This window comes from Hemicordylus capensis, chromosome 10 (genome assembly GCF_027244095.1).
Source record: "Hemicordylus capensis ecotype Gifberg chromosome 10, rHemCap1.1.pri, whole genome shotgun sequence".
NCBI lineage: Eukaryota > Metazoa > Chordata > Lepidosauria > Squamata > Cordylidae > Hemicordylus > Hemicordylus capensis.
Window position 1 is genome coordinate 12,866,555 of NC_069666.1, and position 22,393 is coordinate 12,888,947.

The 22,393-nt window shown below is 45.9% G+C and overlaps 1 long non-coding RNA gene across 2 annotated transcripts in view; it reads left to right on the top strand.

The window, feature by feature from the left end:
• Positions 1 to 22,393, top strand: part of LOC128334856 (uncharacterized) — a 221,080-nt gene that overhangs the window by 78,206 nt on the left and 120,481 nt on the right. The window contains exon 4 of one of the 2 annotated variants that reach the window (XR_008311423.1): positions 407 to 1,108. The exons of the other annotated variant lie outside the window; for it this stretch is intronic. This is a non-coding gene — a long non-coding RNA (uncharacterized LOC128334856). Of the gene's footprint in view, positions 1 to 406; positions 1,109 to 22,393 lie in introns of those variants that run through there. 2 annotated transcript variants of the gene reach the window in all.

A 22,393-nucleotide genomic window follows, 5' to 3' on the forward strand; every position in this document is an offset into this window, starting at 1 on the left:
ACAATGGCTACCTTTTGGTGGCTATAGGACACCTTCGGCCTTGGAGACAAGATGCCTCTAAATACCAGTTGCTGGGGAGCAACAGCAGGAGAGAGGGCATGCCCCCAGATCTTGCCTGCGGGCTTCTTAGAGGCATCTGGTGGGCCACCATTGTTAACAGGTTGCTGGACTAGATAGGTCTTAGGCCTGATACAGCAGGGCTGTTCTTATGTTGTTATGAGGAGAGAGATGTAAAGCAGTCTTCCCCAGAAGCTAGAAATGTTTAGAATTTGATCTCTTGCTCTGTATGGTTATTGTAAAAAACGTTACCACTATCTTGGTAATGCAGGGCTTTGGGTGAGTAACAGAGCTTTTGAAATAAGCTCTGTATGTTAAATTGCACAACTCTTTCTCTGCAATGCTATAGCAAATAGAAACATTGCTGTAGCTCTACAGGCTGTGTCCCGCCCCCACCCCACTGCACAGGAGAGGACAGCAGGAAGACTGACGAGAGAGGTCTCATTGGGAACTACAGTTCTACATTTACACCCTGCAGGACTTGAATTCATTGATGTAAATGAGAAACTTAACTTCAGCTGGAAGTATCTCTATGTTTAGCACATATCCAGTCCAGCCCTTTCCCCAGAATGTATTGCCATGTTCACTGCTTGGCAGGTAATAATTAAGCTCTATTATTTATTTCTCATGCTGCTCTTCTTTTAGAAAACTCAAAGTGCCAAAATTAGCACAATTCAGATAAAATATTGTGGCTCCAGCACTTCTCTGAAACCTGCTTAGGAAAACTTGGTGGCTGTGCCAAAATCCAGCATGCTCTTGATTGTTCATATAGGACCAGGAAGTTGTCATTGCTGTAACAACGTGTGGTATCATGCATCTTTGAGATATGAGGGAGTTTCACCCCTTGTCCTCCTCACTGTAGTCACAATCTGAGTCAGGCACTTCCATTGCCACCAGTGAAGGTTTTCTCTTCTGGGTCAAATAAAAGTCATGGAGGGGCCTTCTTCTGGATTGGGACCAATAGTTAAAGCCCTTCCCCCACCATGGTCTCGATCTGGATTGCTCTCCCATTTGTACTAAGAAAAATCAACCATACAGGCTCCAGACAAGAAATCGAATTAATAATAAACAAGCAATGCACGTGTTTTGCTTCATTTGACTCTTTCTATTCAACCTAGAGCAAAACATGCTGAGCAAAACTGTTTATGCTGCTTTACAACTACAAAGCCCATTGTGCTGTGCAGCCCAGAACCAAATACACATACATGGCATGTTGCATTGCAGTGAGCATGTGCACTCATGATGCTGTGTGACCTAGAGCAAAGCGTACATGACATGTTGCATTATAGCTGGAAGTGATCGTGTGTGCTTTAAAGCTACAAAACCCATGATGCTGTTCAGCCTAGAGCAAAATATACATACATGATATGCTGCAGTGCAGATACAAGTGTGCATGCATGTGTGTAATCACCCGAGGACTGAAACATACAACTGAGAGCATTTACAGTGCCTCGGTAAAGCCACTCCTTAACTTAAGATGCTATCCTGCGTCACGTAAGTGTGGATTAGATATATCTATTTCACTGCCTTCAGGCATGTTTGGAAGAACTCTAGAAGCTCAGCCAAATACCGGTGATGGATGTCTGTGGTGTGGGCAAGGTGGCTAAATATGTTTGGTTATATTCCAACTCCGTCTTATCTGCTTTTGATGCTAATGAGACGTGAAGTGCAGATGAGAATAGTAGTCCTGGACCCTGAGCTGCTCTTTCTGTAGAAACGAATCATCTCTGGCTACAAGGCATTCCAGTGCATTGTCAGTGAAAAATATCGCTGCACTGACGCTGGCAGTGGAATGGCAATGCCGCAGAGCGATTCAGTTGGCTTTGAATGCTCGTGACCGACATGCCTTTGCACGCCTGGCCTTTGAACGGAGCATCTGTTCGGCAACAATGGTCTTCCCTCGGAACACTGCAATTTTGGATTAAGCATTTTAAACAGTTGTTGATGGGCTCTGCACAAAAGCTTACCTGATTGAACTTGAACCAACATATGGCTGGACTCTGTCCTCACTCTTTTTCTTCTGTATTTGAATTTCTGGCAACCACGTTACAAAAGGTTACTTATTCTTCTTTAATACTGCAACTCAGAGGGCAGGCTGGGAACTTGTAAGAGGTGTTTGCTTTTCTGCATTCTAAGCAACATCCTCCCTGCAATGTGCTAGGAAGCTTTTCCTGATAGCTTAACCCAGGGATTCTCAAACTTAGGTCCCTAGTTGTTGTTGGACAACAGTTATACTCACTGAAGGCCATTGTGGCTGGGAATGATGGGGATTGTAGCCCAGCAACATCAGGGGACCCAAGTTTAAGAACCCCTGCCTCAGTGGTTCCCAACCAGCCTTCCTCCAGATGTTGGTGAACTACAACTGCCATTATTCCCAACTACAATTTATTGTGGCTGGGGGTGATGGGAGTTGTAGTTCAGCAACAGCTGGTTAAACCCTGGTTGGGAGCCAAATTATGCTTGTAGTAGTGTAATTATACTAACAGCATTTATTTAACTAAACTTTCACTTACTGCAAGATGTTGCCTTTATTCAGCTAGAAACCCTCAGCAATGATCTCATTGAGTAGAGGTAAAATCTTGAAATTAGAGTGTAAGTTGTTGTTGTTGTTGTTACATTTATATCCCGCTCTTCCTCCAAGGAGCCCAGAGCGGTGTACTACATACTTGAGTTTCTCTTTAGAAGTTAGAAAAGATGAGCTTCAAAAAATGATGGAAACACAGAGCGCTTTCTTTCTTTCTTTCTTTCTTTCTTTCTTTCTTTCTTTCTTTCTTTCTTTCTTTCTTTCTTTCTTTCTTTCTTTCTTTGATTTATATACCACCCTTCAAAACATGGCTCAGGGCAGTTTAATCAGAGCCACTTCTCTCTCTGCCCCTGCTGCAAGGCAAGACCATCCTTCTATCACCATCAATGCATGTATGCAGATAACGTGGCATTGACAATGCTGCAAAATGCGGATGCTTTGGATATAGCACATTTGAGCATGTGCAGTATCCTTCCACCCCCTGTGAAACGCACTGTATATCCTGCCCCACCCCATGCGATACTGCTCAGGGTGGCTTATAAAGACGATAAAACAAGAAAACAATATAAAATTAATTTTAAAAATCAATTTAAGAACTAGAGCCAGTTAAACCAAACTTCTAGATTAAAAACCTACTGGGGACAGACAGAATAAAAACTAAAAAAGCCTATATTAAAAAATGAGGGAGGGAGGGAGGGAGTATATGGGTGAATGCAGTCTGACAGATACCCCAGCTCCAAGTCTGCATGTTTTGCCATAGAGATGGAGATAGTTACTTGCCATTAAACTCAATACCAGGAAATTTAGAACTGACAAAAGGAAGTATTTTTTCACACAGCATATAATCAATCTATGGAATTCTCTGCCACGGGATGTGATGATGGCCACCAGCTTTTTGTTAACTGGCCACTAATTAAAAGGGGCTTAGTCATATTCATGGAGGAGAAGTCTGTCAGTAGCTACTAGTTTTGATGGCTATAGGCTACCTCCAGGCTCAGGGGCAGGGTGCCTTTTGAATACCAGTTGCAGGGGAGCAACAGCAGGAGAGAGGGCATGCCTTCATCTGCTACTGTGGGCTTCCCAGAGGCATCTGGTGGGAAATGGGATTCTGGACTAGATAGGCCTTGGGCCTGATTCAGCAGGGCTCTTATGTCCTTATGCCCAAGAATGCCATCCAGTGAATTTCATAACCAAGTAATAATTGGATGCTGGTTTCTTGCATTGAAACCCAACAGTCTCACACCCTCCTGGCTCTTTGTACATATGCTTGGTGTGAGTAGTATACTAGTGAATGGCAGGGACTAGAGATGTGTATGAAACAGGTTTTGTGTTCCATTCTGAGCTTGGAAGGAAATGCCAAATCTGCAGAATGTTCTGATTCGGAATATTCTGAGCACCATTTTGGAATCCCAAATGGCGCTCTTCTGCATGGTACAAATGGCTGTCACATATGCACAGAGGTCAGAAGAGCGCCATTTGGGATTCCAAAATGGTGCTCCGAACATTCAGAATGTCCTGACCCGAAACAGGCCATTCCATTCTGAGCTTGGAACACATCCTCGGAACGTGCGGAATGGCCTGTTCTGAGTTGGAACATTCTGAGTGCAGAACGTTTTGCACATACCTAGCAGGGACTGAGTTTTCAGCTCTCTTGAAAATCAAATTGCAGGCTGTTAAGACATCTGAAATACGTGTGTATGTCCAACTTTCAAAAATATATCAGGGAGAGAGAATATTGGTTTCTTAGAGTTCTCTATATTAATCTTAATGCTCCCTAGTCTGTGTTTCTGGTTTTCAGTATATTGTATCCATGGGAGTAGAGTGTCTTATGCCACCCAGCCAGATCATAGAGGCAGACATGAGTCATTTATTCCAATGATACTTTGCTGTTCCTAGCAGGGTTCCCCACCCCCACCCCTGCACCCAGAGATACTTATTAAAAGTGACTGGGGAATGAAATTTAAAGAAAGATCAGTTCAGCGGCCACTCCTTGCCGGAGGCATGCTATGTAGCTGGATGACCCAGGCAAAAAAGTAAAAATTGCTCTGACAACATGCACTTTAAATATAGACTTGGCTGCATTTCCTTGACTGCCTTCCTGCTTTCTCCTTGCAAAAGCATTTTGATTCTTAAGAGAAATGTGATAATGGAACCAACCTACTGTGAAGATGGCCAACTAAATCATCAGCCGTATGGGATTCACCAGAGCAACACACATCAGCAGTGGCTGATGTGGACGCCACTGGGGTTGCGTTGGGAGGCACCTTTAACTGTCAAGTAGTAGGTGCTTACCTCTCTTCCTGCCACACCTAGTAGTTGTTTGGAGCAGCGGCATGCTGCCCAGCACCCGCTGCAGTGTAGGATCAGCTCTGCCTCTCAGCTGGCCTCTGCACATGCATAGAGGCCATTTGCTGGCCTGATGTCATCCATTGTATCTCAATATTCCCCTTCTGGCTTAGCTCCCCTCAGGGGCGTAGCAAGGTTGGAGTGGGCCCAGAGACAAGATTTTAAAATGCCCCCCTCTCACTGAAGCTCAGCTCATGAAGTAAAGAAATCTTAAAGGAGGCTGAAAAAGCAATATATATATATATGAATGAATATATAAAACACCATCCTAAATTATTTTTAAAAAGGTTTTGTAAATTGTGGACGATGCAAGTCATTTAATGGTACTAGAGAAAGATATGCTTTTCTCGTAGCTCCAGGTCTTAACACTCACAATAATTTGGGGGGATGAATACAACTGAAGGACGCCCGGGCAGGTGCATGGCTGGGGGAGTCAGTCATGTGGCTTGCCTCTGCCCCCCCCCAAGGCATTGGGGCCCCCAGACAACTGTCTCCCTTTGCCCTGTTATAGTTAACCCCTTGGCTCCCCTAATTTTTAAGGATGATCATCTGTCTGATTGGATGCATCTAATTACTGAAAAGCTAAAATCATATGGGTTGTCAATGGAATATCTTCTTCCTCTCGGCTATGATAATGCTAAGGTGATCCTCAACAGGCGTATTATTGATATGGAACGCCAGGCAGATTTAAGCCAGACACCAAGCCTCGCAAGACTTGGAGCCACCAAACCCTCACAAAAACCAGTGAAATACCTGTATGATCTGATAGATCCAGCATGCAGAAGAGCCCGGACATTGGTTCGGCTGAATGTGCTGCCTTCTGCAGTACTAGAAGATAGGTATAGGAGAGTTCCCTATTTGGAGAGACTGTGCTGTTGTGGAAATGGGAATATTGAGATAGTTGGCCACGTGCTTCTGTATCGTTCTTTCTGTCATGAGCTGCATTCCAAATATATTGCTCCTCTCATTCTTAGATACCCTGACGATTTGAATGAATTGTATATAAACTTATTTCTTTCTGATAAACACACTTATGTCTCGCACTCAGTAGCCAAATTCTGTACGGCTGCGATTAAAATCCACTCATGATGTGTCAGAAATGGTCAATTCTGATCATCCCTCCTTTTTCTTTCTTTTTAGTTTTGTTTTATCCTATACTCTTTTATCTCAATCTTCTATATAACGGATTCAACATGTGTATATGCGTGCATGTGTTTATATTGATATCTACCCTCAAGGTTTCTTTTATTTGATCTGGATTGTGTATTTGATCAAAGATAGCAATAAACTGAACTGGACATTGTATCGCGGAGGAATGTGTTAGGGGTATGCACAAAACCGGTTGGCCTGGTTTGGTTCGAGTCTGGACCGGATTCAAACTGGACTGGGCATGTTTGGTTTTGCACCCTCCCAAACACCCCTCAGCTCAAGTTTGTGCCGGTTCAGGGGTTCTAAATGTGGGGAATTTTTTTTTTAACTCACTGCTGGGACTGGGTTATCTTAATGCTTTAATGACCTGAAGAAGACCAGGGGGAGGCCAGCAGGGGGAGGGGAAACTTTCTGAGACCTCTTGCAGGTGTAGCAGCAGTCCCTGGAGGCCACTAGACGACCTGTCCCTGGCGGTGAGTTGTAATTTATTTTTATTTTTTCACATTTAGAACCCCTGAACCGGCCCTGGGTGTTTGGCTTGAAGTCAAGCCAATCCGAACCGGGCCATGTTTCGCTCGAGGGCGAGCCATCAAACAGGTCTGGTTTGATGGCGAACCGGCTCAGACATCCCTAGAATGTGTAGGGTGCCTAGACTGAACATGATGCAACCAAAGAATTGGAGCATATTACTCACCAGGAAAAGTTAAAGCACAGGGGACTATTTAGTTTAGAAAAACGACAACCACAGGGGGGACGCAATAGAGTCTGGACAACTATCTGCCAGGGGTGCTGTCACAGTTTTTTGCACTGAGCAGGGGGCTGGATTAGAAGACCCTCCAAGGTCTTTTAATATTATGTGATCCTAGAGGTTTATAGGATTGTGCAAGGTGTGGAGGAAGTGAATAGTGGGGGTTTTCTCCCTGTTCAATAACACAATGAAATGAATTACCTAGAGATTCAGAAATTGTGTGTTTTTCACACAACACATAGTTTGTAAAATTGGCTGCCACAATTTTTTTTTAAATTTTTAAATGTGTACCTTGTCTTTCTTTCAAAGGAAACTCAACAGCTTACAACAATTTATTTTAAACAGCTATATCAGCATAACAAGCAGAATTTTAAAAGCCTAAACTAAATCCTATTGGAAGGTTTTCCCAGTACTTTAAAGTTCTATAAGGACTTCATCCACTGGGCATCTACAGAGGTAAACTGAAAAGTTAGCTGGAAAACCACAGTTAGTAACATAGGAAGCTGCCTTGTACTGGTCAGACCATTGATCCATCTATGATCCATCTAGACCAGGCCTCCCCAACCTTGGCCTTCCTGCAGATGTTGGCCTACAACTCCCATAATCTCTGAGTATTGGCTACTATGACTTGGGATTAAGGACTGGAGGCCTTAAAGTTGAGCAGGCCTGGTCTACACAGACTGGCAGCGGTTTCTCCAAAGTGGCAGGCTGGAGTCTTTCTGAGGTTCCAGGTTCCCTCCCTGGCAACATCTCCAAGGTAGAGCCAAGGTAGTCGCTGCCTGCAACCTTGGAGAAGCTGCTGCCCATCTGTGTAGACAATACTGAGCTAGATGGACCAAGGGTCTGACTTGGTATATGGCAGCTTCCTATGTTCCCGATTTGGTTCCCTCACCAATATTGCACAATAAGGACAGCATTTTATTTCTTTGCCTTAAGAGTGAAGTACATCCATGAACTTCACCAGAAAGCAGAGAGGTCCACTCAGGGGCACTGCCACAGTCGACCCCTTCCCCAGTGTTGGAGGGTGAGAGTTATGTTTTCTCCTGTTACTCAAACTTTGTTCTGATTAATGAAAATTGTTAATGTCTGCCAGCTGATGTAGTGATGGCCACTATGTTCGGTAGTTTTTAAAAATGAGTTAGATACTTTCATGTAAGAGGATAAATCTATCATTGGTCCCTAGTCAAAATAGTTGGCGTGGCATAGTAATGGTGGTGGTAGCCAATGTGGCTAGATTTTTTGTCTCCTTGCCCCCCAGCTGCTCACCTCTGCAGCCCCCTGCCCAACCATCACTCACCTCCACAGCCCCTGCTCAGCTGCTCATTCACTGCCGTTGTTGCTGCTGGCGACATAGCCTGATGCCATCACCAGATGGTGCAAGCCCATCTCAGCAAGAACAGGCACCAGGGTGGGTACATCATTAGACCACATCGTGGCCGCAAAAGAGACATAAGTGTTTATGGTGGTGCGTGAATGGCGGCAGGGAGCTCCATTACCACCAGGAGGCACACTGCAGCTTCTCCACAGCCCCACTGGGTGGCCCGTGTGTTCTGCACACATCTGTTCAATTATGTATCCACCCTAAATAGTTGAATGGAATTGCCTTGTTTGGAAACAACATGGGGTTGTCTTGCTTGTGCAAGGCATCTGTTGTGTCATTTGCTGCTGCTGGAAAAGAGTGCTGGGCTAGGTAGACTTTTGATTGGTTGCTCTTATGTCTTTATGACTCTGATGGACTGATGCTTATTGTCACAGATACTGAGGTATTGTGCCCTTGTGCACCCTTGACATCAAATGCAGATGTTTCTAATCACTGTTTATCATCGTATTACACTTTTGTTGATTTCTCTACTTGACTTCTCATTAGTGTTCACGTTCACTGAAGTTCATGTTTTCTCCAAGAGGCTGTTGAATGTGCTGGGCATGTGTGCTCCTCATGCCACTAACTTAATTTGATTTTCTAGGTATAACAAATTGGAATTAATTCAATGTTTCTGGGAAGATAATGAATATACCCACTAATGAACCTCTAAAATGATTCCCATGAAATTACAAGTTCATTGGCAGTAGAGGCATGTCTGAAAACAGCTGAGTGTGTTGATTAATGTGGTCAATATGATCTTTTATTGAGCAAAAGTGCAGATTTTCTGGTTTTTATTCCAAGAACCATCTAGTTTTTGTAAGCCTTTTCTGAAGCATTTATTGATGAATAACTGTCTCTGATGGTTTCTGACAAGCAATGTGTATCTGATTGCAAAATTGTGGTAAAATGCTGCAGTGTGATCCATTAATGGTGGCTGGGATCGAGGGAAGAGAGATGCATCCTTCCAAGAGCAGAGTTTTGCTCTTGGTTTTGTTTTCATGGTGGCTGATTCCCCTGCCAAGGAGTCAAACCACTCTTCCATAAGTGGCCTAATTCTTTGGTAGATGTAAACTTCTCTAGCAAAAACCTGAAGTGCTCAGGACACACATGGGTTTTTCTCTTCCATGCCCTTGTGCTTCTTCTTTGGATTCTAGCCAATATGTTTTATTCAGGCACAATATTATTTATTTATTTATTTATTTGATTTCTATATCGCCCTTCCAAAAATGGCTAAGGGTGGTTAGCACAGAAAACTAATAAATAAACTAGCCAACCCCGCACAGAGCATCTGTGTGGTGCTTGGGGGCCGGCTGTTTCCCCCTCCCTCTTCCTCCTGCCCTGGTCTCTCCTCTCTTCCCCTTCCCTCTGGCCCGCGCTCTCCAGCTCTCCTCCCCTCCCGTTCCTCCCCGCACACAGAGCCGTGGTGGGCGGCCAAGAAGGGCCCCGCCACCGTTTTCCTTGCCCCCATCCACCTGTCACCGCTGCGGCTTTTCTCCCCCACTGCCCGCCATTGCCTTTCTCTCCCCTGCCCACTGCCTGCCGCCACCTTTCTCTCCCCCCACCCGCCCGCTGCCTGCCGCCGCATTTCTCTCCCCCCGCCTGCTGCCTACCGCCGCCTTTCTCTCTCCCCTCCTCTGCTGGCCGGCCACCACCAGCACTTTCTTCCCCCTCTCCTCCTCAATCCTCACTTCAGAACTCTCGCAGCGTGTCGCGAGAGTTCCACCTCCAAATCCTGGGCACGCATGTCCCAAGAGAATTAAATATATAGATAAGATGGATCCCTGTCCCCCAAGGGCTCACAGTCTAAAAAGAAACACAAGATAGACACCAGCAACAGCCACTGGAGGGATGCTGTGCCGGGGTGGATAGGGCCAGTTGCTCTCCCCCTGCTAAATAAAGAGAATCACCACGTTAAAAGGTGCCTCTTTGCCAAGTTAGCAGGGGTATATATGACTTACATAATAACTGACATAATGCTCTGGGTTGAGTGAGTGTGTGTGTGTGTGTGTGTGTGTGTGTGTGTGAGAGAGAGAGAGAGAGAGAGAGAGAGAGATAGATTCTACATGGCAATTCACAGTCTGTACAAGAAAAGCAGAGTTCTGCAACTTGTGCATATCCTGCAGATTTACCTACAGACCTGCCTCTCTCATCCAGTCACATCCCGTCCAGTTAGATAATCTCAGATGGCCATTTTATCAGTTCCTGATTTCTGAGAGGTTCGGGGCTCTAGGACCCGTGAAAAGGCCTTTTCGGTTGCTGCTCCACTTCTTTGGAACTCTCTTCCCCTTCAGATTTGTTTAGCCCCTTCCTTACTGATCTTCAAATCTCTATTGAAGACTTTTCTTTTTTGCCAGGCTTTTGCCCTGTAGTTTACTTATATATGTGTGTGTGTGTGGGGGGGGGGGGGTTGTAAGTTACTTTAGTTTTTAATTTAGAATGTAAATTTTAATGTTGCCTTGTTTTGCATGTTTTTGTGCACCGCCCAGCATCTTTGGAGTGGGCGGTATATTAAATGTTTCAAATAAATAAATAAATAAATAAATAAATTTGTATAATGTGTATTGTTTTGCATAGGTTGCTCTGCTGTTTTGTATAGAATATTCTACCATTTTTTAAATTTTGCATAATTTATTCTGGTTTTAGAAGTCACGGGGGGGGGGCAGGGAGTTATGCAGGAGATTAGTTCTCACCCTCCCTCTTCTTCTCAGGCTGTTCAATGAATTTATATTGGGTGAGGGAGGCAACATTGCATTCTGCACCCTTGCCACATACACATTTGTCAGCATGCCAGGCAGTGTCCATACACATGTACAAGTGTATGAGCATAGGTACTTTCCCATCTGATCAAGAATCAGCCTTCTGCAAGGCCTGCACAGGCTTCTGAAATTTGCACAGGCATTGCCTGCATGCTTGCCAGCAGACCTTCTCAGCCATTAGGACGAAGAAGTGCTTTAAAGAAAAAAATTCAGCTGACATTCTCAAAAAGAATCTTGCAGCTAATATCACGTTATCTGTTCCCACTGAACTGCGGTTTGCACAGAGCCCTGCCTGTGCTCTGCTTTTGAGATATTAAATCGTATTGGGGAGGGAATCCAAACATGGATTCTCAGGGATATTCCAGCATAGCAGCAACTAAACTTTATTCTTTGCTTTAGAGTCACCTATTGCACTCTGCGTCCCCTCCAGCATATCGCAGCTGAAACTGGGACATGTTTGTCACACCCTTATTCTCCAATCAAGGAGCACTGCTTAAGTCCCTCCACACCATTGCACATTGCTGAAGGCTCTGCTCTGTGTGCTGTAGTCATTCACTCAGCGATAGCCTATCTATCCTCCATTGATTTGAAAGCAACAAAGGTACTTGTTCTTTAGCTTAAAGATACACGCGCGCACAGACACACATGGAAAATGTTGGGAATTCTCTCTGGTAAGAGATACCCTTCTATTACAGCAGAGTGCACTGAGGCACAACACAGCGGAGTCTGCCTAGGCATGCATGTATGCTGAGAGTAAAATAAACTTGGAGCCAGTTAATAGTTTCAAATCAATATGAAGAGTCTTTATTGGAAAAATCCATTCTAGATAGGAAAGTGGAGAGATAGGATCTCTAATCTAGCTAGCTAGCTGGTTGCAGATGGATGGTTTCTGCATCTCTGCACACATGATGCAGGGAAAGAGAAGCATGTGTGTTGCAAGGAAGAAGAAAGTGGAAGTGGCAGGAAAGAAGGAAGTCGTAAGAGTAGCAATCTACATATCAAAGGGATAGTGTCAGAGCAGCAGAGAAGGGATGACCAATGTCTTGACCCCTCTAGACCTCTGACTCACTAATCTGTCCCCCTCTGTCATTGAGACATGAGACAGCGCAGAGTCCTTAACTTCCAACAAAAAATGTAATTGTTGCAGTCAGTTAGCGGCAGGTCAGAGCCTTCCTCACCTGCAAAGTGTGCAAGGTAGCCTATGTCCTATGTACTGCATGGTACATAGGCATTTGCCTACCTCAGTACTACAGATTACCATATTTACCCAGATAGAAGACAACCTTGAATATAAGATGACACTCTGATTTCCAACATCAAAGAACTTGGAAAAAAATAGTCTTGGTCAATATGGTAGATGCATCCACCAGTCCCCACCCCGCTCTTAGTTAACTTAGGAATGTAGGAAGCTGCCTTATACCGAGTCAGACCATTGATTCATGTAGCCCAGTATTGCCTATACAGATTGGCAGCAGCTTCTCTGAGGTTGCAGGCAGGAGTCTCTCTCAGCCCTGTCTTGGAGATGTCAGGGAGGGAACTTGGAAACTTCTTCACGCAAGCATGTAGGTGCTCTTCCTGGAGTAGCCCTCAAGACTCTAGGAATGGAGCCGAACACCAAAGAATTTGCAAGACTAGTAACTAACTATCTATTATTTAAAAGATATTTATGCCCAATGAATTCAGAAATGAATTCATCAGCTTACAACAAAATTAATTAAACACACAGTAAAACACGGCCTCACACACCCTGCATCTGACATCAGGCTCAGGAAGTGTGGATGGGGCACAAGCCGTAGCCCCTGAGCACAGCGGCCCGGGTTCTTTGAAGCCGTCTGCGCTATGATGACTCTGCCCCTGGCCTCTAGGGTCATAGAAATGCAGGATAAGGCAATCATTAAAACAGGGCAATCACACATCATTGTGTAGAGTTCCTTGTTGTGCTGGTCATAGACCGTAACAAACTTTGAAATGTGCAGTTAGAGGAAGGCCTGCTGGAATAAAACAAGTCTTCCATTTCCATTTAAAATGAAACAACTTCTTTAAAATGCATCAACGAAAGGCAGAAATTGGGGGTACAGGCAACATTATTGGAAAATTGGAAACAATAGGAAACTTAATTGGGAAAACAGGAACATGATCTACCAGAAACAGTATTGCTATTGATTTATTCCATTTATATCCTGCCCTTCCTCCAAGGAGCTCAAGGCAGTGTACATAGTTTCCCCGCTCCCAATTTATTCACAAAACAACCCAGTGGTGTAGGTTGGGCTGAGAGATGATGACTGGCTCCAGTGAGCCTCATAGCTGTAAGAGGTTTTGAAGTCTCTCCACCCTAGTCTGTCAGGTGCTAGATAACAGGGACTGTAACTCATAAATAAGGGCAGTTGGAGCATGTAAGGTGTGCATATAGATCAACTTTTCTCAAGTTATTTTTGGGTATGTCACATGATGTGGATTATCATAGATTGTCTCACACACTTTTGTTAAGAATGCTTGGAAATAATGGATCCTTACTCCATGCATAAGACAGATGTGGGTTTGGCCAAGATTGCCTTTATGTGCTTTTAAGTCCTAGGTATCTATAGACTATGTAGCCACCTAATGGCGTAGCAGGGAAATGACTTGACTAGCAAGCCAGAAGTTGCCGGTTCGAATCCCTGCTGGTATGTTTCCCAGACTAAACACCTATATCAGGCAGCAGTGATATAGGAAGACGATGAAAGACATCATCTCATACTGCACAGGAGGAGGCAATTGTAAACCCCTCCTGTATTCTACCAAAGACAACCACAGGGCTCTGTGGTTGCCAGGAGTCGACACCGACTCGTCAGCATTTTACCTTTACCTATCTATAGACTATAAGGTAAGAGACTGGCAATTGGAAGAAGGTTTTCCTTTTGGGTTTTTGTTTTGTTTTGGTGATTTCTTGAAGGTTTTCAACATTAAAAGGATGACAAAAATGGGGATGAGCAAGCATGAATTGTCCCTTTTGTTAATTGGGTTCTGCTCTTGTTTGCATTTGACTATGTGTGAGCACTGTAAGATATTTCCCACGGGATGGGGCAGCATCTGGAAAGAGCACCTGCCCGCTTGCATGCAGAAGGTTCCAAGTTCCCTCCCTGGCAAATCCAGATAGGGCTGAGAGTGACTCCTACAGGCGCGGCCTGTGAATGCACCTCTGGGGGGGCAGCGGGCGGCATCTTTACGTGTAAATGGAGCCGGTGCTCCGTGCCGCCCAGCAGCCCCCATGGCAGGGAATCGCCTCCCCCACTCACCTGGCTCCCATGGAGGCAAGCCTCCGCCAGCGGCCAGGTGAGTGGCGGAGGCGATTCCCCGCAGCAGGGGTTGCTGGGTGGCATGGAGCACTGGCTCTGTTTACACTTAAAGATGTCACCAGCCGCGCCCCCTAGAGGCACGTTCATGGGCCGTGCCTGGACTCCTACCTATAACTTTGGAGAAGTCACTGCCAGTCTGTGTAGACAATACTGAGCTAGATGGACCCGTGGTCTGACTCAGTATAAGGCAGCTCCCTATGTTCTTATGTCTTTATAAAAGAGTCCAAAATTGTGAGTTTCTTTTACCCTTCTGGGATCCGATCGGATTCCCCGTTGTGCTTGTCTATCTTGAGTCATTAACAAACAGTCCTTATCAGGGCAAAGCACTGATAGCTGAGCTTCGAAGCATAGTCCATGACCACAGGAAGCTGCCTTCGACTGAGTCAGGCCATTGGTCCATCCGACTCTGTATTCTCTACACCACAGGCCTGCAGATTGCAGACCCTTGGTTCACACTGACCGGCAGTAACTCTCCGGGGTTCCAGAGTGGGGTCTTTTCCAGCTCTATTTGGAGATGCCAGGAATTGAACTTGAGATAATCTGCATTCAAATCATTCTACCACCAAGCTCAGTTTCTCTCTAATTTAGATGTCAGGGAGTTCCGAATGAGACACAGAATTCCCTTCAGGAATTTGGATGGAGACTCAAGGTGATCTGCAAACCCCTCTTTCACTAGGAAGCACAGAAGTTGGATTTCCCAGCTCCATAAATTTATAACTTGGAGACATTAATGCTGTGCAGGGACGGGAGAAGAAGAAAGCAAACTAGCTAGCAGCAGGGATCTGGGCATGTTGAACGAGAGTGTTCACTTCAGCAATCAAATGTCACTGTGATAACAAATAAAGGAGGCCTCCTGGCATCCAGGGTGGATGAATCGTATTGACCTTGCGGGCAGGGCCTGTAACCATCGGCAAGGTTGGTAAATATGCATGCCAATAGATATAGAGGCCACTTGGTCCCTCTTTTGTTCCTACTGTAGTAGACGTATGGCATTTACACAAGAGCGAAGTTCCATCTATAAGACTCAAAGTGCAAAGCAATATGTAAAGAAAGGAAACACACGGCCACAAAATGGACTGTAAAACTTACAGAATTGGACGACAGCAATGGACTTTTAAAAATAACAATAATTGTACATTGCTTTCTCCTGCACTAACATTACTGAACCATGTTGTTATTGAGGGCAAACTGCTACAGCTATCCTGGTGTTTTTTGGTTGTTGGTTTTTTGTTTTGTTTTTTGCAGTTGTATTTTCTCACCCATTTGTAACACTGCTGACTCTTCATTTCGAGTTGATCTGGGTTGATCTCATTTGGAATTTTTCTTTCTTTTAAAAATTTTCCTGAACTGCTGAGGTGGTGTAACACTTTTTATAGGGTTCCCTAATTCTCTGAGTTGTGAGCATTTTCAAGGGCAGGGCCACTCAGATTTGGCTCCCTTTTTTGAGAGTGCCGGAGACAGGGGTTTTAGAATCCAAGGGAAAGAGTTCTGGTATGCAAGGACAAGGCAGTGGAGTGGAATCAGGAATATTAATAGTTTAATGAAATAGATATTATGTACAGAGAGGCAAATGCAAACTGCTTTTCAGTGCTCTTGCTGCTGGGTTGTGTTTTTTTTTAAAGCTCCTGCTCTACTCTAGGACTGGAATACGAGTTACTAAAGCCCCATTCAAAAGCTGGGCTTGGATCAAGGAATGGATTAACCAAAAAGACCACAGGGGTGTTGCTAGGCACTCAAAAAATCTGGATCCACAGCCTCTCTTTTGAGAATCAGTTGTGTGTCCCCCAAGAATAATTACACCTGACTCCTCTGCAAAGGGAAACTGGAGGAGACAAATGCTGTAGCACAGCACCATCTAGGAAGGAGGTGGTGGCAAGAAGCGATGGCTGTTTTCTGGGGCCACAGCAGTGGCTGCCCACCACCCATTTGAGAAGAAAGTGGCTGATGAGATTCAAGGCTCTGAGCCTTTCATTCAGGGCCCAAAACCCATGGGCCACGCCCAGTGGTGCCCTTGGCTGGAAACATAGGGTGTTTTTGTAATATTTGCTTTCTTTTGAGATATGCAACCAAAGCAAAAGTAGACAAATAGGCAGCGGATTCACTACTCTGTGTCAGGTGCCCAGAGGGAGATTACCATGTTCTGCATCCTCCAGCCAATTTTAATTTCTGTTGCTCTTACATAGGAACATAGGACCACCCTTACCACCTCGGTTTTTCATAGTCTGCCGACAGAGAATCATCAGGCTAGTTGGGAAGTTTTTTCCTTCTTGTTGTCTGCTTCTCTGTGGTATCTAGAAGAGAAGCAGACATTTACGTTCCTCTACTGTACTTTTTGTTATATTTTATTCTCTCTCGCCTCCTGCTATCATCCTCTCTCTTTCCCTTTTGCGTATTGATTTTACCTGACTGCCCCCAACCACCCCGTTCCCCACAAGGGAAGCCTTGAATGATTTTTTCCTCCTTAGTTTATGGCCACAAACACTTCTTTTAAGTGTTGTTCTTGCTGCCAAGCTAAATTCCCTTCCTCAGACAGGTACCAGCTTTGTCTTTTCTGCCTCAGGGAAGCCCATGTTACTCAGTCCTGCGTGCCTTGCCAGAAACTCACCCAGCTGGCATGCAGGAACAGAACTGCTAGGCTGAGGGCTGTTTTGTGGGAGAAAGCCCTTCTCAATGTCTAAAATGTTTTGAGAACTTTTACAAAGTTTATTTGGTGGATTGCATTTTCCTTCAGAAGCATCCCATGCCTAACTTGATCTGCTACCACACCTTGCCTGGTCCCATTGTCTGCTCCACCTTGCTGACTCCATCAGGCACCGCCTCTATTCCAGCTCATCTTTGCTGCTTAAGACTGCCAAATACCATTCATGCACATCACATTATAATCGCCTCCTTTGAGAGAAGCTTTCGCTGGCTCTAGACGCTTTCCCTTCAGACGAGAAAGACTCAGTGCATTGGGAGGCCTTCTATCTCAGTAAAAAGCATCTTCCTACCTCCAGGCATGTCATTGATTCTGCAGCTCAGTCTATGGCCAACAAAAGTGGCCTCGAGAAGACATATCTGGCTGCACTCCTCCAGCCTTACCTCAGAGGCTAGATAAAGGATTGAAGATTTCCCTTTTGATGGGCAGGCTGTCTTTTGACCCAAAACAGATGACACCTTAGAGAGCGCGAGCGAGCAGAAACTATGCATGACAGCTCACTCAATGGTTGTTCTTCATCCTCTTTGACCAACCCCAGGTACAACAGGCCTTTTTGGGCACCACACTATCTCTCTTCAAGGGGCTCTTCTCAGTCACAAACTGACCAGCCTTTTCATCAACACAAGTTCCACCAGTACAGGAAGAAGTCCTTCCATCCTCGAAGCCTCCACAGTCCAAGCCCAGGAATAGCTCCTACCATAAGCAGGCATGACCACCTTCAGCCTGGGATGTGGCTGCGTCCCTTCTTGGACATGTCTACAGACAGTTGTGTCCTCTCTGTTATCAGCCAGGGCTATGCCATAGAATTTCTGCAGCATCCTTCAGACTCTGGATGCAGAGGCACATTCCTGAGTGCAGACATATGGGACGAAATCCACACCTTGATGGAGAAAGGGGCCATAGAGGCGATCTCTTCCAACCAGATGGATGGCTTTTTCTCCTCCTTCACCATCTCAAAGAAAGGTGGCATTCCTCTTCCAATCATGGATCTGTGAGCTCTGAACAAGTAAGTCACCTACAAGCATTTTCAAATGCTCACCATCTCAGAGATCCTCCCCTTATTGTCCGAAGGAATGTGGTTCATCTCCATAGACTTGGAGGACGCATACTATCACATCACGATCCATACTCAACACAGAAAGTATCTGCGCTTTCAGATCGGATCCCAGAAGTTCCAGTTCAAGGCCATGCCCTTCGGTCTCTCCTCGGCCCCGTGGGTTTACAGGAAGTGTATGTCTGTCGTCATTGGTAACCTGCAGGGGCAAGGGATTAAAGTTTTCCAATATTTAGATGAATGGCTCCTGGTTGCGGTATCCAGTCCACCTTGTCCGCTCATCTTGCCACCACCCTCAGCTTACTCTCTAACTTGGGACTCCAAGTGAATTACAAGACATCCCACTTGTGTCTGACTCGCATCATAAAGTTCATGGGGAACATTTTTTACTCCAACTGTGCCGCAATTTACCTACCATCAGCTCGCATAGCAGACATCAGGACTGTGGCTACTTCTCTGCATGAAGGCCCCCTGCACTGGGCAAAGTCAGTGAAGTACATGTTGGATCTTATGAGATCAGCCGCAGCTGCCGTACCTCTTGCCTACCTTCGTATGCGGCCACTTCAGCGGTGGTTCCTAGATGTCTCCAACTCGCAATGAGATTCTCAACACAGGCTCCTTTGCATTCCTTCCTGGGTTTGCCAGTCTCTCCTCTTGTGGATCTCCTATGCCAACCTGGCCAAGACGACACCATTCAACCCGCCAGGTCCTCAGGTCTTTCTTACTACAGATGCATCAAGCACTGGATGGGGAGCCCATCTCTGGGACTTCCAGTTAAATGGCAGATGGCCCCGTCGAGAAACCAACCATCACATATATTATTTAGAACTCTTAGCAGTGCTCAAAGCTCTGAAGGGCTTTCAAAGCATTGTCATTGGAAAGCACGTACAAGTAATAATGGATAATACATCTGTAGTAGCTTATATAAAACAGCAAGGGGGTACAGGTTCCCGAATTCTGCTCCAGCTGCCTCTGCAGGTGTGGGAATGGACCCTGCACCATGACACTTACCTGTCTGCAATCCATATTCAGGGCCGCAAGCACATCCAAGCAGATTATCTCAGCAGGATGCTGTCATCCTCTCATGAGTGGAAACTCAACATAGACACGCTCCACACGGTCTTCAGGCTGTGAGGGACCCCACAACTAGACCTCTTCGCGAGCCCTGAAAACCATCAATGCAACTTCTTCTGCACAAGAGCAGGATTGGGCCTGGGCTCTCTAGGAGATGCCTTCATGCTCCGGTGGGACGCTCCGTTCGCCTATCTGTTCCCTCCAATCCCTCTCATTCCTCAGGTCCTGCAGAAAATACAGAAGGACAGAACACATTGTATTCTGATCACGCCTTGGTGGCCAAGGAGCCTTTGGTTCCCGTGCCTCCAGGTCCTCCCAGACCTTCTGACCAAACAACGAGGGATGGTGTTGAACCCAGACGTTGCATCTCTACACCTGACAGCCTGGCGGATTCTTCCACCTGGTCACCTGGCATCATAGCTGTCTTCTCCGCATCCAGGAGACTGTCCACCCTCAAGTCTTACCAGGTGAAATGGACACAATTCACACACTTTGCCTTCCATCATAACACACAAGAGGCGTATTTGGCTCCATTATCACTGATCCTCTTTTACCTCCTGGACCTCAAGAAATCAGGAATATGAAATCGGGTATATAATATGACTTCTATTAAGGTCCATCTGGCAGCTATCATGACATTCTGGTCTAATCCTGACTGCTCCTCCCTGCCTATGCTCCCAGAGGTAAAACGTTTTTTGAAGGGTCTGACCCATCTTTACCCAGATCCTCCCACAATCTCCCTTCTTGAGACCTCCCCTTGGTTCTCCCCTGCCTGATAGGCAAGCCTTTTGAACCTATGGCTGCTTGCTACACCTGTCTTGCTTACCTTCCAGACGGTCTTTCTGCTGGTGATCACTTATGCCCGGTGAGTGAGTAACCTCCAAATGCTTTGGTGCGACCTTCCCTACCTGAATTTCCATCCTGTGCCCAGTGGCGCACCTAGGTAAAACTGGTGCCTGGACCGCCCCCACTGTGAGGCCCCCATGCATTGGAGGGAGGGGGTGTTTCTGCTGCCACTCCGCGCCTGCTGCTCTGAACCGCAAAAAGTTACCTTATTTTTAGCCACCGATGTGTGTGGCCAGGGAGGGTGGGAGTGAGCCGAGCAGGCCTCCCCCTGCCCTGCAGCGGCGGGGTGTGGAGTGGCCAGTGGGTCTGCCTGTCTGGCCCAGCAGTCCTTGAAAACTGGAAGGCACTCCAATGCACTGGACCAGAGAGGCAGGCCCAGTGGCTGCTCGGCCTTCTGCTGCCGTCGCTGCAACGGGTGTGGGGGAGGCCTGCTCGGCTCACCCCCCACCCACCCCATCAGCGCACATTGGCGGCTAAAAATAATTTCCCTACTGTGCCATTGGGTGGCTGAATCTGGAGGTTTCATATGGCTATTACATAGGAACATAGGAAGCTGCCTTATAATGAGCCAGACCGTTGGTCCATCTCTACACAGACAGGCAGCGGCTTCTCCAAGGTTACAGGCAGGAATCTCTCTCAGCCCTATCTGGAGCTGCCAGGAGGGGACTTGGAATCTTCTGCATGCAAATGTTCTTCTCAGAGCAGCCCCATCCCCTAGGGGGAATATCTTACCGTGCTCACACACGTAGTCTCCCATTCAAATGCAAACCAGGGTGGATCCTGCTTAGCAAAGGTGACAATGCATACTTGCCACCAAAAGACGATCTCTCCTCCCCTATGGCTGAATTATCTATCTGTTTGGTGAGGCTGGCTGTCCTTACCTCTGAGGACGGAGTGGTGAGAGGGCCCAAGGCGGGGGAGAGACGGAGGAAAGACTCAGCTCCAGTGGAGGAGGAGCTGAGCCCTAATAAGACCGAAGGGGAGGCATGTGAGGATAACATCAGCAGCATGCCTCCTGAAGAGAGGGGGTCTGAGCAGGAGGAAGGAGAAGGGGGAGAGGCATTGGCAACAGCTGTAACGGGTAATCAATTACAGGTAATAAGAGGGGCATTGGCCCCATAATTGGGTAGGCAATGCATAGCCTGTGAGAAGGCATTTAAGGAGCCAGCCAGGGATGAGAAGGAGGCTGGTGGAGAGTTTCAGGGGCCCCTGGAGAGGGGCAGACACAAGGAACAAGCAGCCTGGGACAGAGGAGGCCCAAGGTGATGTCCAGTCCCATCCCTGTCCTTGCTCTGAGGCCGGTCCCGATAAGCCTAGCCAGGCTGGGTAGAGGAGACAGGGATGTGTAGCTGGACACTATCCTATATCAATTTGTCTAATGCCCCCTTAAAAAAGCATCTTGTGGCAGTAAATCCCATACATGAAAATGGCTATCCCACCTTTTTCTTGCAGCACCAGTTGCAGGAGATCCCTGCATCCAAATGGAGTGGGAGAGAGTTCAGGAAATATGTGTGAACTCTCTCTCCTTCTGCATCATCTATGACACTGTCCTTTTTTTTTATCACCCCAACAGTTCTTTATATAACTTGTTAGTTTTCTCAGTTAAGTTATATCACCTATGCAAGAAAGTGCAAAGACCCTTATTATATTGGGCTTGAACAGTTAAGCTGCCTGTAATACATCTGGCACATAATCCATGCTGACGCTGTGAATCGTTATTGTTTAACCAAGTTTGCAAAAGTTCGGTGGATTTGATGAGACAAAGAGCCATGTTGTTTTTACAGGTATAGTTGCCAGCTTTGTGGTTAAGGTGTTTAAATGATCTACGGGTTCTGTTTCTGGCTCCGCCAAAGAAGTTTGTACATAAAAGCTACTGCTGACAGTGCTAATATATAACTGGTAGGCAACAGAAGAAGAATCAGTCAAGACTCTAACCAAACTATGCCAGCAAATTTGGAGAACACCACAGTGGCCGACAGATTGGAAGAGGTCAGTCTACATACCCATACCAAAGAAAGGAGACTTAACAGATTGTGCAGATCATCACACAATATCCTTTAATTTCACATGCTAGCAAAATAATGCTCAGGATCATCCAACGCAGATTAGAGCCCTATATGGAAAGTGAAATGCCAGATGTTCAAGCTGGTTTCAGAAAAGACCGAGGAACAAGAGACATCATTGCTGATGCATGCTGGATAACTGAGAAAGCCAAAGAATACCAGGAAGAAGTCAATATGTGCTTTATTGACTACAGAAAAGTCTTCAATTGTGTCGACCATGTCAAGTTGTGGAATATCCTTAGGAAAATGGGCATCCCAGAACACCTCATTGTTTTCATGAGAAACCTGGATACAGAACAGGAAGCCACAGTCCAGATGGAACATGGCAAAACAGACTGGTTCCAGATCAGCAAAGGAGTAAGACAAGACTGTATACTCTC